This window comes from Petaurus breviceps, unplaced genomic scaffold (assembly GCF_028583685.1).
Source record: "Petaurus breviceps papuanus isolate PSGF00001 unplaced genomic scaffold, PetGlider_PUasm1.0 181, whole genome shotgun sequence".
Classification (NCBI taxonomy): domain Eukaryota; kingdom Metazoa; phylum Chordata; class Mammalia; order Diprotodontia; family Petauridae; genus Petaurus; species Petaurus breviceps.
The window spans coordinates 5424080-5439121 of NW_027185784.1; the positions used below are offsets into that span (position 1 = coordinate 5424080).

A 15042-nucleotide genomic window follows, 5' to 3' on the forward strand; every position below is an offset into this window, starting at 1 on the left:
AGCCTGCAGGTTCCCCACCCCTGTTAGGGTTTCTGGTGCCTCTCTCTCCACTTGAGAGTTTTATTTCTCAGCTCTATAAATCTAAAACTCTGCCCACTTATCTTGGGAGATAACACAATGATAAGATTTAGAACTGGAAGAGATATTAGAGATCTTTGCAACTAACCCCCTCATTTTACTGATGAGGAAATTGAATACCAGATAGGTAAAAATGTCTTGCCCAATGTCACTTAATAATAATAGCTAACATTTAAGTAGTGCTTACTATGTGCCAAGCCCTGTGCTAAGCACTTCATAAATACCTCATCTGATCCTCACAACAACCCTGGGAGGTAGGTATGATTCAGATGAGGAAACTGAGGTAGACAGTGGTTAAGTGACTTGTCCAAGATCACATAGCTGGTCTGGAACTAAATCTGAATTTAGGTCTTCTTGACTTCAGGTCCAGTGCTCCACCAACTGCACCATCTTACTGCCTCACATCACAGGTTAGTGGCAGAACCTCCAGACTTCAGTGATCCCAGGCTGTCTGACTCCAAACTAAGTTCTGTTTCCATGATTCCATGCTAGAAAATTGAGTTAACTAACATAAGGGCAAATTCCCACGCACTTGATTTATGTTGTGCCTGACAATGAGGGTGAGGATGAGGAATGATAATAAAGACACTCTGCAAATTATTTTCAGAAGTCTTTTTTGAGTAGAGAAATCTATTTGGGAAATGACATCAGGATCAGAAAGCTATGGGTTGAGTATATGGAATTTAGATGTAGGAAATTCACTTTTAGTTCAGTTGTAGAACTGTAAGATCCAAGAATCTAGGAGTTGGAAGGGACTCCAGAGGCTGTCTAGTCCAATTTGTGCCTGGCATATAGCAGATACTTAAGAAATGTCAGTTGAGTTGACTTGAATAATAATCTCATCTACCACATAACCTGACCAATGGTCATATATAGCCTCTGCTTATGTAGCAGGTAAAAGATGAAATGACTGGGCAAACAAAGGTTCAGTCTTCCAAGCTTATCAATTTATGAAGCAAAACTTGCCAATTGCCTAAAAAATTGGGACCAGGACCCTTCATCAGCTTATTCTGGACCCTGAATACAAAGGGAGATAGACTTTTACACATTAAAAACAATTAAGTAAGGCCAATTAATTAAAAAGAATCAATGCCACATTAGGTAATCTAGTTTGTAATTGGAGGAAAGATTAGGGACTTTGTAAATTGGGAGGGAAAGGGCAAACAGGTGCAATTCCCTGAATTCAGAAACAAAGGTGCCACCATCCCTCACCCACCCCCAAGTGACAGTATTCAATCAAAGGAACATGGAAACCATAACTGATTGACTAGTACAGGGCCAGTTTTCAAATAAGACATATGGATCATTTGAGATATACAACTGTGAGAAAACTCCCTGTATCAGTCTTTGGATCTGACGGGTTTTCTGGTTAGCATAACCTAGGTCCTTGTTTAAGGGTGTCTAAGCAGCAGGGAGAGGTGGTCCATTTTCCCAGCCACACAGGGTTCAAAGTTCAAACAATGCAATAATGTTTTCCCCCAATCCCCACAATTGAATAAAGTTTCCTCACAGGACAGAAATTGGACTAGATCCATAATTGAATAGAAAGGGAACTAAACTAGCTCCAGAACTGAGTCAGAAGATAGAGTCAGTGTGGTTCACTCAATTCCCACAGTGAAGCACTTGCTGTCCTAATTCCTTCAATTCCCTTACTTAAAGACCACTAGTGAGAGGAGTAGACCTAAATCAGGCTATTCCAATTAGAGACATTTCTTAATTGTTTGGAAATTTTTCCTTGTATCAAACCTAAATCTCTCTTTGCAACTAAATATCCATTGTTTCTAGTTCAGTCCCCTGAAACCAAGCAAAAAATGAAAATAAAAAATCATTATTTCTTTTCCATGTGATAATCCTTCATATACTTAACAACTTTTGATATCCACTTCAATTTTTTTTCTCCAAGTTAAGCCTCCCTCGTTCCTGATTTGGCATGAATGGAACCCTTTGCCATCTTAGTCTCTCTTCTTTGGATACTCTCCAATATATCAATGTCCTTCCTGAGATGTAACACAAAGAATTGCATGCAGCACCCTAGATGTGATCTGACCTGGACAGAGTTCAATGGGATGACCACCTCTCTAGTTCTGGACACCACACATCTCAATACAGGCTAAGATTGCCTTAGTGCTTTGGGCTGCCAAATCACATTGACTAATACTGAGCTTGCAATCCACTAAAGTTCCCAGAAGTGTTTTAGATGGAACTTCTATCTAGACACACTTCCAACATTTTATGAAATTTATCTTTTCAACCCAAGCATGATAGTTTTTGTTGATTTTCTACTTAAAGGAAAAAGCCTGGCATAGTGAATAGAATATTGAACTTAGGAGTTGTGAAGACCTGAGTCCATATCCAGCTTCAGACACTTACCAGCTGTGTGACTCTGGCACATCATTTAACTTCTTTGCTTCAGTTTCTTCATCTGCAAAATAGGGATAATAATAGTACCACTTGTCAGGTTATGTGATAGATGAGATTCTCATTCAAGTCAACTAGTATCTATTAAGTATGTCAGGCACAGACTGGAGTAGATGGCTTCTGAAGTCCCTTCCAACTCCCAGGTCCTCTGATTTTTATGGTTCTACAAGTGAACTAAAGGTGAATTTATTATGTCTAAATTCCATATACTCAACTAGTAGGCATTTGATCCTAAATAAAATACTAGCTAGGAGACTACAGCACTACATCACCAAGACTATACACTATGACCAAGTGGGACTTAAACAGGGAACACATCATATCATCTACAAAAAAAGAGATAGTTTTATTTCCTCATTGCCTATTCTGATTCCTGTTGACATAATTTATTATAACAATAACAAGATCAATAAAAATCATATTATTGTATCAATAGATAAAGAAAAAGTTTTTCACAAAATACAATGCTCATCCCTATTAAGAACACTTGAAAGCATGGGTATAAATGGATTTTTCCTTAGAATGGTGAGAAACATCTATCTAAAACCATCAGCAAGCATTATTGTAATGGGGATTAGCTAGAAACCTTTTCAGTAAGATCAAAACTAAAATAAGGATGCATGTTATCAGTGATATTCTTTAATATTGTGCTAGGACACTAACAATCACATTAAGAGACAAAAAAGAAATTGAATGAATCAGAATGGGAAATGAAAACTATCTCCTCTTTGTGGATGATATAATAGTATACTTGGAAAATCCTAGAGATTCAACTAAAAAATTAGCTGAAACAATTTTAGCAAAGTAACAGGATGTAAAATAAAGCCATGTAAATCATCAGCATTTCTCTATATCACTAACAAAGTTTTGCAAGAAGAAATAGTAAGAGATATTTCATTTAAAATAACAATTGACAATATAAAATGCCTGGGAATATACCTGCCAAGACAAACTCAGCAACTATATGAATATAGTTATAAAAACACTTTTTATACAAAATTGCTGGAAGTGGCTGAGTCTTATGATTAAGCCAAGTTCTTAGCAAAAGGAGCTGAAGGCTTTTAGTCCACCTCTTCATTTAAATGTCCACCAATCAGGGTTGATTCCTCCTGTCAGGGGCATTCCCTTTCAAAAAAAATTTAAGTATTCAGTGTCTCCATTTGGTGTCTTTGGTAACCACTGGGGGAAAGTGATAAATGTTGGAGGGAATATGGAAAAATTGGGACACTGTTGGTGGAATTGTAAACTGGTCCAACCATTTTGGAGAGGAATTTGGAATTATGCTAAAAGAGCAATAAAGAGTAATAAAACTGTGTATACCTTTTGACCCAGCAATACCACTATTATGTCTGTTTCCCAAGGTGACCAGAGAAAAAGGAAAACAATCGGGGCAGCTAGGTGGTGCAGCACCAGTCCTGGAGTCAGGAGGACCTGAGTTCAAATCCGGTCTCAGACACTTAACACAAAAACTAGCCATGTGACCTTAGGCAAGTCACTTCACCCCAGTTGCACTACCTTCCCCCCCTCCAAAAAGCAAAAAAAAAAAAAGGAAAATAACCTATATGTTCTAAAACATTTATAGCAGCTTTCTCTGTGATGGCAAAGAACTGGAAAGTGAGGGGTTACCCATTAATTGGGGAGTGGCTAAAAAAGTTGTAGTATATGATTGTGATGGAATACTACTTCTCTGTAAGAAATGACAAGCAGATTGGTTTTAGAAAAACATAAAAAGAATTGTATGAAATAAAGCAGAGTAAAACAATCAGAACCAAGATAAATTTGTATACAGTACCAGCAGTATTGTTCAAAGAGTAACTATGAATGACCAAACTATTTTGAGTAATATGATCATTACAATCAATTACAAAGAACTCCTGAAGAAGATTCTATCCATTACCATAGAAAACACTGATATATGGAAGTATATATTGTATGGTTACACACACACACACACACACACACACACACATATATATATATATTAAATGTTGATCTTCTCTAATGCAGGGTCGGGAGGCATGGAGGAAGACAAGTAGAAACTTGAGTTCCTACTCAAATTGTAACAACAAAAAAAATGATCTGCCCATTTGCAAAAAGGTAAAGGAACCCTGTCAGCCCAAGGGTGGAGAATAATTTAAGACCATTTAAAATCATTAGGATTTTTAGCTCTGTTATCTGTGGAGTTTTTTTAATGTTAAAGACCCCAGTTTGGAAAATATTTATCACTAAATATTATGTTGTTTACATGGTACCCTTGTGAAAGCCAGAGCTTTACATTTTATATGTATATTACACACTCCCCAGGAAATCAGGTAATACCCCAAAGATTGTTTCTGGAGTTATCTGACAATTTAAAGACTTAATAATGTTATGTGATTGATTGAAAGCACCAAGATCTTCAGTTCTTGATCCATAAATGGGACTTCTCTTGCCTCAGTGCTTTTTGCTAATTCTGTTCAGGCCTTTTGGAAAGACCTGGACCCCTCTCCATCCTTCAAGGCCCAGCTCAAATGTTACCTTTACTGTCAGCATTTTCCTCCTGCTCCTAGTTGGCATTTTGCCTTCTATTACTTTTAATTGCATATATATTTAATTTCTCCTACCTTATTGCAAGTTCCTTGAGAGCAGTGACTGTCTCACTCATTTTTTTTGTAGTCCCCATGATATCTTTGCACACAAAAAGCTCTCAATATAATAAAATGGAATCTTTGTTAAAAGGGAGACAGACACAGAATTGGGGGAAGGGCATATTTGGAAATTAATGATAGCAAAAGACAGCAATGCAACTTAACACATATATTTGTTGAACAGAAAAAGCTAGTTATCATTATTCAGGAACCTGCCATACATTCACTAATTCAATAAGAATTTATGAAGAGCCTTCAATGTGTTGGACTCTGTATAGGTCCTGGGTATACATAAGCAAAACTCAAAGCAACCCTGCTCTCAAAGAGACTATTTTCTACTGGGGGAGGGATTTCAGTATTCATACAGAAAGTTAAGAACAATATAATTTGAGACCAAAGAGACTACCAGTGACTTCAGAGGGAAGAAAATAGTTTCTGAATAGGCACTGAAGTTGTGTTCTGAAGAGAGTTAAGGATTCTGAGAGTGTGAATCAAGGAGCAAGTGCATTCCAGACACTGGTGTTAGCTGGGAGGAAAGGTGGAACAAAAAGTCATGGAGACTGGAAATGGAATTCAGAATTTAGGGAACAGTTAATAGACCAATTTGGTTGGAACAGGGAATGCATGAAGGGGAGAAATGTGAAATGTCTGGAAAGGTAGGCTTTTACATGCCTAATGGAGAAGTTGGTATTTTATCCTAGAATTTAAAAAGTGACCCCCACCCCCCAAAACAAGGATAGGTTTGCAACCATGCTTTCTTTTGCTAAACACTACCGTGTTTCCCCGATAATAAGACACTGTCTTATTATTTTTTTGGACAGAAAAACACCAGAGGGCTTATTTTCAGGGGAAGGCTTATTTTAATGAACATTGACAGCAATTTTAATAAACAGGTAAATGTGAACAAAAAAATGTACCTTTATTCAATAAGAAAATCACTGGGGAAGAACAGGATGATGCGCTCACTGCTGCAGCTCTGATTGGATGCAGCTCAGAGCGCAGCGTGCATTTTACGGGGTGGGGGGGGGGATGGTGCATACAGTGGGTACCGTAATGTAGCATGTAGCGCAGATCACCTTCACTACAGTAGCAATCTCAATAGGGCTTATTTTCGGGGGAGGGCTTATTTTAGAGGAATCTTACACAGTAAGGGGAGGGCTTATTTTCAGGATAGGTCTTATTATCGGGGAAACACGGTAGTCCCTTTGTAAGAGTCCTGGGAGTTTTAGTGGGCAGCACACTCAATAGGGGGCAATAGTACAATATGAATACTAATAAAACTTAACCCATTTTAGACTGTATTAAGAGAGGTATGTGAGTACCATGACAGTGTTCCTTCACTTCCTTCCTAATATATTTATGATGTGCCTCCTAGCTGAGGCATCAAGGTGGCACAGTGGGTACACCGTTGAGCTTGGAATTAGGAAAATCAGAGTTCAAATCTAGCCTTAGATACTCACTAGCTATGGGACTCTGTTCAAGACCCTTGTCTGCCTCATTTTAATCAACTGTAAAGTGGGGAACATAATACTACCTCCTCAGGTTGTTGTACGGATTAAATGAGATAATATCTGGAAAGCATTTATTACAGTGCCTGGCACATAGTAGGTATTTAATAAATACTTGTTTCCTTCCTTACTAACTATGGTATATGGAATTCCATAAGCCATGTCACTTATTGCAAATTACAAGAAAATATATCCTCCCAAAAGTTTTAAATGTGTTGGTAGGAGTTCTCTTCCCTGTGAAGATGTCTCATTGAAGTATTGTACTATGAATCAGCTTAGTCAAGAAGGAAATCCCAGTCATTCATGGTTAGAGCCTATGATAAAAAACCACGGCAGGAAGGATGTCATATATTTAGACATGAATCTGTAAGAAACAAATTTTCTCAAGTCAATGAGAGAGAATGAATGTTAAGTACTTGACATTTCATTACAATCCAAATAATTTTCCTTTCCCTCGGTTTACTAGGAATTTCAACCAATATTTGCTTTAAAATAATGGGTTTCTGTTGTGACAAGACAGATTTCCTCTCTTCCTAGAAACCACCTGAGGACTGGAGATTCCTTCCAGTTGCTATGGTTTTGAGATAATAACCTTCCCTGTTATTGCTGAGGCTAGATCTTCAATGAAATGTGCCCGATTATGGAGGGCCAGGACTCAGACACCAGGTAGACCCACACAGGGACAGAAAAGACCTCCAGCAAAAGTCTGAGTAGAAGCAACATGCTGAGGTCTTGACAGGGAGTCAGAGCACACAGTTATTGTAAGGATGGGGGAAGCATCAGGCAATATACCAAGAAGTTCAGGGAGGCAGTATAAGATAGGTCTGGCAGCAGGTAGTTGGGACCCAACTAGAACTACTAGAATTCGGAGGCAGGTTTTAAGGGAGAGATGAAAAATATATCTCCATTCCCAGAAAAATGAGTATTTTAAAGAAGGAACCAAGGCAGGGACTTAGGTAGAGTAGGAAAAAGAAGTAGTATAGCGACACCAGTAACTGGGATGGTAGTTTGGTCACAGAGGGAGGAAAGGATACAACCTAGTTATTGGAACTGAAGTACAAAGTCTTAATGGAGCCAGTATTAAGACTGCTTTGTTGCCTATCACATAAGAGGGGTGTGTGTGTGTGTGTGTGTGTGTAAGATTCATATTTATCTGCCTAGGCCCAGAGGTCTTACCCTTTTTTGTGTGTCTTGGACATTTTTGGAAATCTGGTGAAACCTTTGGAACTAATTTTCTAAAAACTCTCCCTTGAATGCTTTAAGTAAACATCTAAAATGAATTCACTTTAATTTTGTTGACTTCATTTGAACCTTTATTTTAACTCAGCTGTTTTCATCAAACTCCATACCTGATACACTTGGATAGGATAATATCAATCTATTTATATTTAACTGCATTTTTAAAAATCACAGATAATGCTTATAACAGGAACAACAGGCTTTTTATTGGTATCCTAAAAACCCTCTGCTTCAGGAGGCCTACTCATATAATGGTGTAACCTGGGTTCAAGCATGTTTGCATAAGTCTCTCTCCTTATTGGTGGAAAATAAGTAACTCCTCAGTGTTTCATGATAGCATGAAAGGCAGGAATGGTGGGGTTGGTAATAGCTTGGGAAAAAGAGAGGTCCTGGTGCTTTTGCCTTCAAACCTTGAGAGAGGAGACAACTAGTTCCAGATTCTTTTCAGGAAAAGATCACTGAAGGGAAAAAAAGACTGGGAAGAAGCTGATATGTAGAAGAGCCAGCACTTCAATCATGTTCCTTTCCCTGGCTTACCCCAGTAGAGACTTTGGAGAATTCAATTTTGAGTGAGATCTGGGACTCTACCTTGTTTTTGGTTGAGCTGAGATAGCTTGCTTCCAGTGGGAGAGCTCATTCACTCTATGAATTGTCTGGTATTCAATTCATGTCTGGTATATTCGAATCTAAATAACTCCTTGATTTTTGTTTGCTTGGATAAATGGGTTAGTTTCCATTTTCTGATCGTCTTTGTATAACTGGCATTTGGTAGGAAGGGAGTCGAACCTTTGTATATATACTTGAGGTACTCATTCCTTACTAAAGGGATAGCAATCAAGAAAATGACTTGAACCTAAAGATTATTTCTCTTAGGCCAACAATATTTAGGGAGATGGATAGATATTATTCTAGCATTCTAAGCCCTCTCTGAAGAGAACAAATTTTCCAGCCTCATGGCCCCAATGTCCTACTCCCCTCTTGGCAGGAATTAAAGTCTCACTTGGAGAAGAGTGGGCAGAGGAGACTCTAGAGATTCCTACCTATTCATTCTTCCCTTTGAACTAAATCTAAACAGATCTTTGTGGATACAGAGAAATAACACATATGCACACACCCTACAATAGTTTCTGAGATCTAGAGTTGTAAGGGTCCTTATAGGGCCATCTAGTCTCACCTTCTCATTTTACACAGTAGACCAAGGCCCAGGAAGTATTTTGCCCAAGATCATACAGGTAATAAGTATTAGAGACTGAATTTGACTCTGACTTCAAAACAAAATTTCTTTCCACTGTTCTATTTCCAACAGACTACTCCTAACTATGCCCTTCTTCCTGCTTGGTAGCCCCTCTCTTCTGCCTTGCTCCTTGCTCCAATCGTACCTGAGTGAGAGCACACCCCTTCCTATAAAGCACCTAGTTCCTCTTCAGGCTCCTGGAGTTTCCCTGATCCCTCAATTTCCCTGATGCATGGATTGATTATGGACCTAAGAATCATGCCCACAGAATTGGGTAAGCCTGTTGTCACAATGTGCCAAGTCCTAGAGCAACCTCTTTGAGACTCTCTTTCTGCCATGACCAAGACCATCATGCCCAACTCTCTCTCTCTCTCATCTCTCTCTCGCTCTCTGTCTCTCTGTCTGTCTGTCTGTCTCTCTCTCTCCTCCATCTCTCCCTCCCTTCTTCTCTCCTTTTTTATCCCTGATTACATCTCTTCCCTTTTGCCCTTCTCCATCCCATTTTGAAAGTGTCAGTCCTGGCCACAGTTCACTGTGCCACTCTTGTTCAGAAGTATTGGCTGCTATCCCAACTTGAGGTGGTGGATCCTTCTCTAGGATTCTTCCTTTGATGTCTCTCCCTCCCCATCAAAGTTCCCTGGGCATGTCTCTGTTTAAGCCCCTCATGACCTACCTGTAAACACACCAAATAAAAAGGATTGTTGCTTTGTTCTTAGACTTATTCACCTGATTTTTCTGAGTTCACCCTTTAGGTCTTAGCAACAGACCCCTAATAATACATTTCTATCTTCCTGTGCTTTGGCTCAAATTATTTAGATTTTTTTTAATCATTGAGTTTGCTTACAGGGTAGCAATCAGAAGATTACTTCTTGTCAAAATTTCTATCAGCTACAAAAACTGCTAATTTTCCCTCCCTCTTTATTGGTGATGATCCATCCAAGTCAGACACATTACATTGATAACTGTTTGTTACATAAGGACAGTAAGAAGCGATTGTAAGAAACCCTCAGGTCAGGGCGGCTGGTGGCGGAGGGAGTAAAGCGCTGGCCCTGGAGTCGGGAGGACCCAAGTTAGGATCCGGCCTCAGTAACACCCACACACACACAAAAAAACTAGCTGTGTGACCTTGGACAAGTCACTTAACCCCAATTGCCCTCCAAAAGGCAAAAAAAAAAAAAAAGAAACCCTCAGGTTACAATTTTAAGCAAGATGTGGAATTGACTGCTTTCCCTGATTTCTATCAGCCAAGTATAATAAATTCTATGTAATAATTTTCCCTGGCACCAAAGCAAAACCAGATAAACAGCCTAGGTAAGAAACCAGTACAGCTCACACAAACATATAAAACATTTTTCCAGAAAGTGTTGGCCCAGAAGGACACGCCAGGTTTTGAAGAAGAATTAGGAGCATGAAATGTTTTTTCATATTAAACTGGAACAGTCATGAAGGGAAGTTAACGACATTTATTTATACTTGATTGCTAATATCTTTCTGGAAGTTAAACTCCAATTTTACAATAGATCTCTCTTTATCAGAGTGTCAGCAGGTGAGTTTATATGGGTGAACTGAAGAGACTGTAAGAAAGCCAGGTGGCAACTGAGAATGTGACACATAAGTGAGAAGGGAGGTATCATTAGCTGACACCCTATTTACTTTTCTGTAGCTGCTGCCAACAGTTTCCAATGAGCTCTCCATGAGATACCTATACTCCTTTTGAAAGAGAACCTTGCACTGCCTGAGCTCATCAGGGCAGAAAATAAGCCTGAAGTCTAGAATCAGCCACTAGCACAAGTCAATTTCAAGAAACTTATATGCACACATTTTTCCCCATAGGCATGAAGCTTAAACTTATGATCTTGTTTTCTCTCTTATGAATAAAATACATGAGTTAAAAGTTATCTTTAGGGTCCCAAATGTATGTGTAGCATCTGGGGAACACCCCATCTCACATATGGCTTCCTTCAACAAGTTAACCTGGGTATAAAGTACTCTCAAAAACATAGTTTATGAGTCTTTGTGAATGTATTTCCTTTTACTATCCAGCTAGAGGACACAAACAATTCAAAATAAAGGTATTTTATGAAATAGCATAGGGGGCAGCTAGGTGGCACAGTGAATAGAGCCCTGGAGTCTGGAGGACCTGAGTTCAAATCTGGCCTCAGATTCTTCACACAAAAACTAGCCATGTGACCTTGGGCAATTCACTTAACCCCAATCTCCCTACCTTCCCCCCTCTAAAAAAAAGAAAAAAAGAAATAGCATAGCAAGAAAAGATGTTGTTGTTCAGCAATTTTTCTGTCTTGTCCAACTTTTCATGACTCCATTTGGGGTTTTCTTGGCAGAGATACTGGAGTGTTTGCATTTCCTTCTCTAGCTCATTTTACAGATGAGGAAACTGAAGCAAAGAGGGTTAAGTGACCTGACCAAAGTCACACAGCCAGGGCCTTTGAGGCCAGATTTGAACTAAGGAAGATAAGTCTTCCTGATTCCAGGTCTAGCCCTCTATGCACTGTACCACCTAGATGCCCCATGGTAAGAAGAGTATTAATAATCTATCCCCACCCCTCCATAAATCAGCAACACACTCAAATATTTACATATGTCATCAGTAGGAAGACTGAATATACCAAGAGAACAGGTATGGAGAGACACAAATGTCAGGAATATGTGGATAAAGCACACACTTAGCATGTACATTGCTATTGCGTGACTGGATCATGGGCATTTGAGGAGCAGTTCCTAACTCTGATATTGCAGGAGTGTCAATATCAGCATATCCTGGTGTTACTGTAGTAACACCACTTCCATTAGAAGTATACAGTTGTTGCAGAGTATTGCTGTTTGCTGGTCTTACATAGGGCAGCATTCTGCTGAGCAGGTGAGTACAAAGCTTCTCCCTGCTATCATTCTTCAGGGGTACAACTGCAACACTTTTAGTGATGGAATCAGGCCCTTCACCTACTCAGGCTTTAGGCTAGCTGCCTTCTACCCATCATGAAAGGAATCTGTCGGTTTCTGCAGTCTTCCCCCCAGAGAGTCTGAGCTTCCAGGGGCCAATTCTTTGGAACTTAGAATAGTTAGCCATCTTGACAGAATCCACAGACATCGAATCTCTTTTTGAACCCATATCCTTCTATTCATCAGGAACAATATCTCTGTCCTGAGCCGCCATATGAAGTAAGGATTTAAATATACTCTTTAACTTTGATTCATTACTGATTATCCCTTTAAAATAATTTGTAGGGGCTGCCTTTCAACCAGCCACCAATGGCTGAGACAGAGATTCCATTTTTCTCAATCGCTAAGATCCTTCATGCCTCCCCAATTCAAAGGAAAGGGATGGGAAAAGCAAGGCAAAATACTCCATGTGGAGCTGTTGTTGTTGTGTTGGTCCTTCGTTCTTGAAGAGGACCATGACATCAGGGAGATGATGACGTGACTTGCAGTTGACTTTGATCTGAGTGAGAGAGGGCTGTGCAAAGTCACCAGGCTCACTTTCTCCTCCCTCCATGTGGAGAATCATAGAGGCCTTGGAGGTGGCATGGAGGTGTCTTCCACCTCAAACTTTGTTCCAAAATTCCTACCTTGGCTGCCAGAAACCTCTTTGAGCTTTGAGCAGTTTTCTATTTCATTAGTTTCTGCCAACTTTAGATCTAATTCTAGATTTAGCCTAAATATTATCCTATATTTCACGGAATGATTCCTGTTAGGGAGCAGTTAATAATAACAATAGCTAGTTTATATATAGCACATTAAGGTTTACAAAGAGCTTTACACATATTATCTCACTTCAGAACATTTAGTAAGTATATCAACAAACCAAATCCTCAACATTTTCCCAATGCCTGAGTTAAAAATCACCTTTAGTAAGGGGCAGCCAGGTGGCTCAGCAAGTAAGAGCACTGGCTCCAGTGTTGGGATGACCTGGGGATCAAATCCGGGCTCAGATACTTAGCACCACACCCAGAAATAACTGGCCGTGTAACCTTGAGCAAGTTACTTAACCCCGATTGCTTTAAAAAAAAAATCACCTTTAGTGATCAAAGCATGGAACAGGAGTAAGACAGCAAAGTCAGAACTCCTGCACCAAAAGCTTCCAAGAAAAATACAAGCTGGTTACAGGCCATAGAAGAGCTTAAGAAGGATTTTGAAAATCAAATAAGAGAAGTGGAGGAAAAATTGAAAAGAGAAATGAGAATGATGCAAAAAAATTATGAAATGAGAGTCAATAACCTGACTGAAGAAAATAACACCTTAAAAAATAGACTAATTAAAATGGCAAAAGAGGCTCAAAAAGCCAATGAGGAGAAGAATGCCTTAAAAAGCTGAATTTGCCAAATGGAAAAAGAATCTTAAAAGCTCACTGAAGAGAATCATTCCTTCAGAATTAGATTGAAGCAAATGGAAGCTAGTGACTTTATGAATATACTATTAAACAGATACAAACAAATGAAAAAAATAGAAGGCAATGTGAAATATCTCATTGGGAAAACCACTGACCTGGAAAATAGATCCAGGATAGATAATTTAAAAATTATTGGACTACTTGAAAGGAATGATCAAAGAAAGAACCTAGAAATCATCCTTCAAGAAATTCTCAAGGAAAATTTCCCTGATGTTTTATAACCAGAGGGCAAAATAGAGGTTGAAAGAATCCACCAATCACCTCCTGAAAAAAGATCCCCAAAAGAAAACTCCTAGGAATATTTATAGCCGGGTTCTGGAGTTCCCAGATCAAGGAGAAAATATTACAAGCAGCCAGAAAGAAACAATTTGAATATTATGGAAACACAATCAGGATAACACAGGATCTGGCAGCTTCTATACTGAGGGATAGAAGGGCTTGGAATATGATATTCTGGAGATCAAAGGAGCTGGAATTAAAACCAAGTATCATCTACCCACCAAAACTGAGTATCATGTTTCAGGGGAAAATATGGTCATTCAGTGGAATAGGGGACTTTCAAGCATTCTTGATGAAAAAACCAGAGTTGAATAGAAAATTTGAGCAAGAGAAGCATGAGAAGGTAAACAGGGAAAAGAAATCATAAGGAATTTATCAAAATTGAACTATTTGCATTCCCACATTGAAAAATGATAATTGTAACTGATGAAGCTTTTCTCAGTATGAAAACAGTTGAAGGGAATAGAATAGAGGTGGGATAGGAGGGAGGGAAATATAGTCAGTCTTTTACAATATATCCACTATGGAAATGTTTTGCATAGCTACACATGTACAACCTATATTGAATTGCTTATCTTCCCAGCAATGGTGGGTGACAAGAGAGGAAGGGAATGAATCTGGAATTCAAAGCTTTAAAATCAAATGTTTAAAATATATACATATATATATATATACTATTATTAATATTATTTTACATGTAACTGGGAAATAAGATATACAGGCACTGGCGCATAGAGATCCACCATGCCCTACTGGAAAGTCAGAGGGGGTATGACAGAAGATATGGGAGAGAGCAGATTGGAGGAGAGGATATCCAGTGGCATCACTATTTTGGAGTGGTAGGTAGGGGGAAAATCGGGGAGAAAATTTGTAACTCAAAATCTTGCGGAAAATGAATGATACAAACTAGAAGTTAATAAAGCATTTGATAAAAAATAAAATAAAATCACCTTTAGTTTGCCAAATGTATGAGATAATTCAATATCCTTAGACTGTCTTGAAGGAAATTATAGACTTAGGCTTAGCCTACTTTAAGACTAAGTGCATTTCATGGAATGATTCCCATGAGGATTCATTCTGGAACATTTGCTAAGCATTTTAACAAGTCAGCTTCCTAACATTTTTTCCAAGGAAACTATCATCTCTGGACTTTTATTGTTGTTTGGTGAAAGGTAATAATGAAAATAACCTTTTCTCCTGGCAGCCTATGGATTGAGTGCTTCAATGTCTCCCACTGTCCTCACCCCATAACTT

The 15042-nt window shown here is 38.8% G+C and overlaps 1 protein-coding gene across 1 annotated transcript in view; it reads right to left on the bottom strand.

Moving 5' to 3' along the window:
* Positions 1-15042, bottom strand: part of NDUFA5 (NADH:ubiquinone oxidoreductase subunit A5) — a 306556-nt gene that overhangs the window by 100042 nt on the left and 191472 nt on the right. The gene's annotated exons all lie outside the window — the stretch shown is intronic.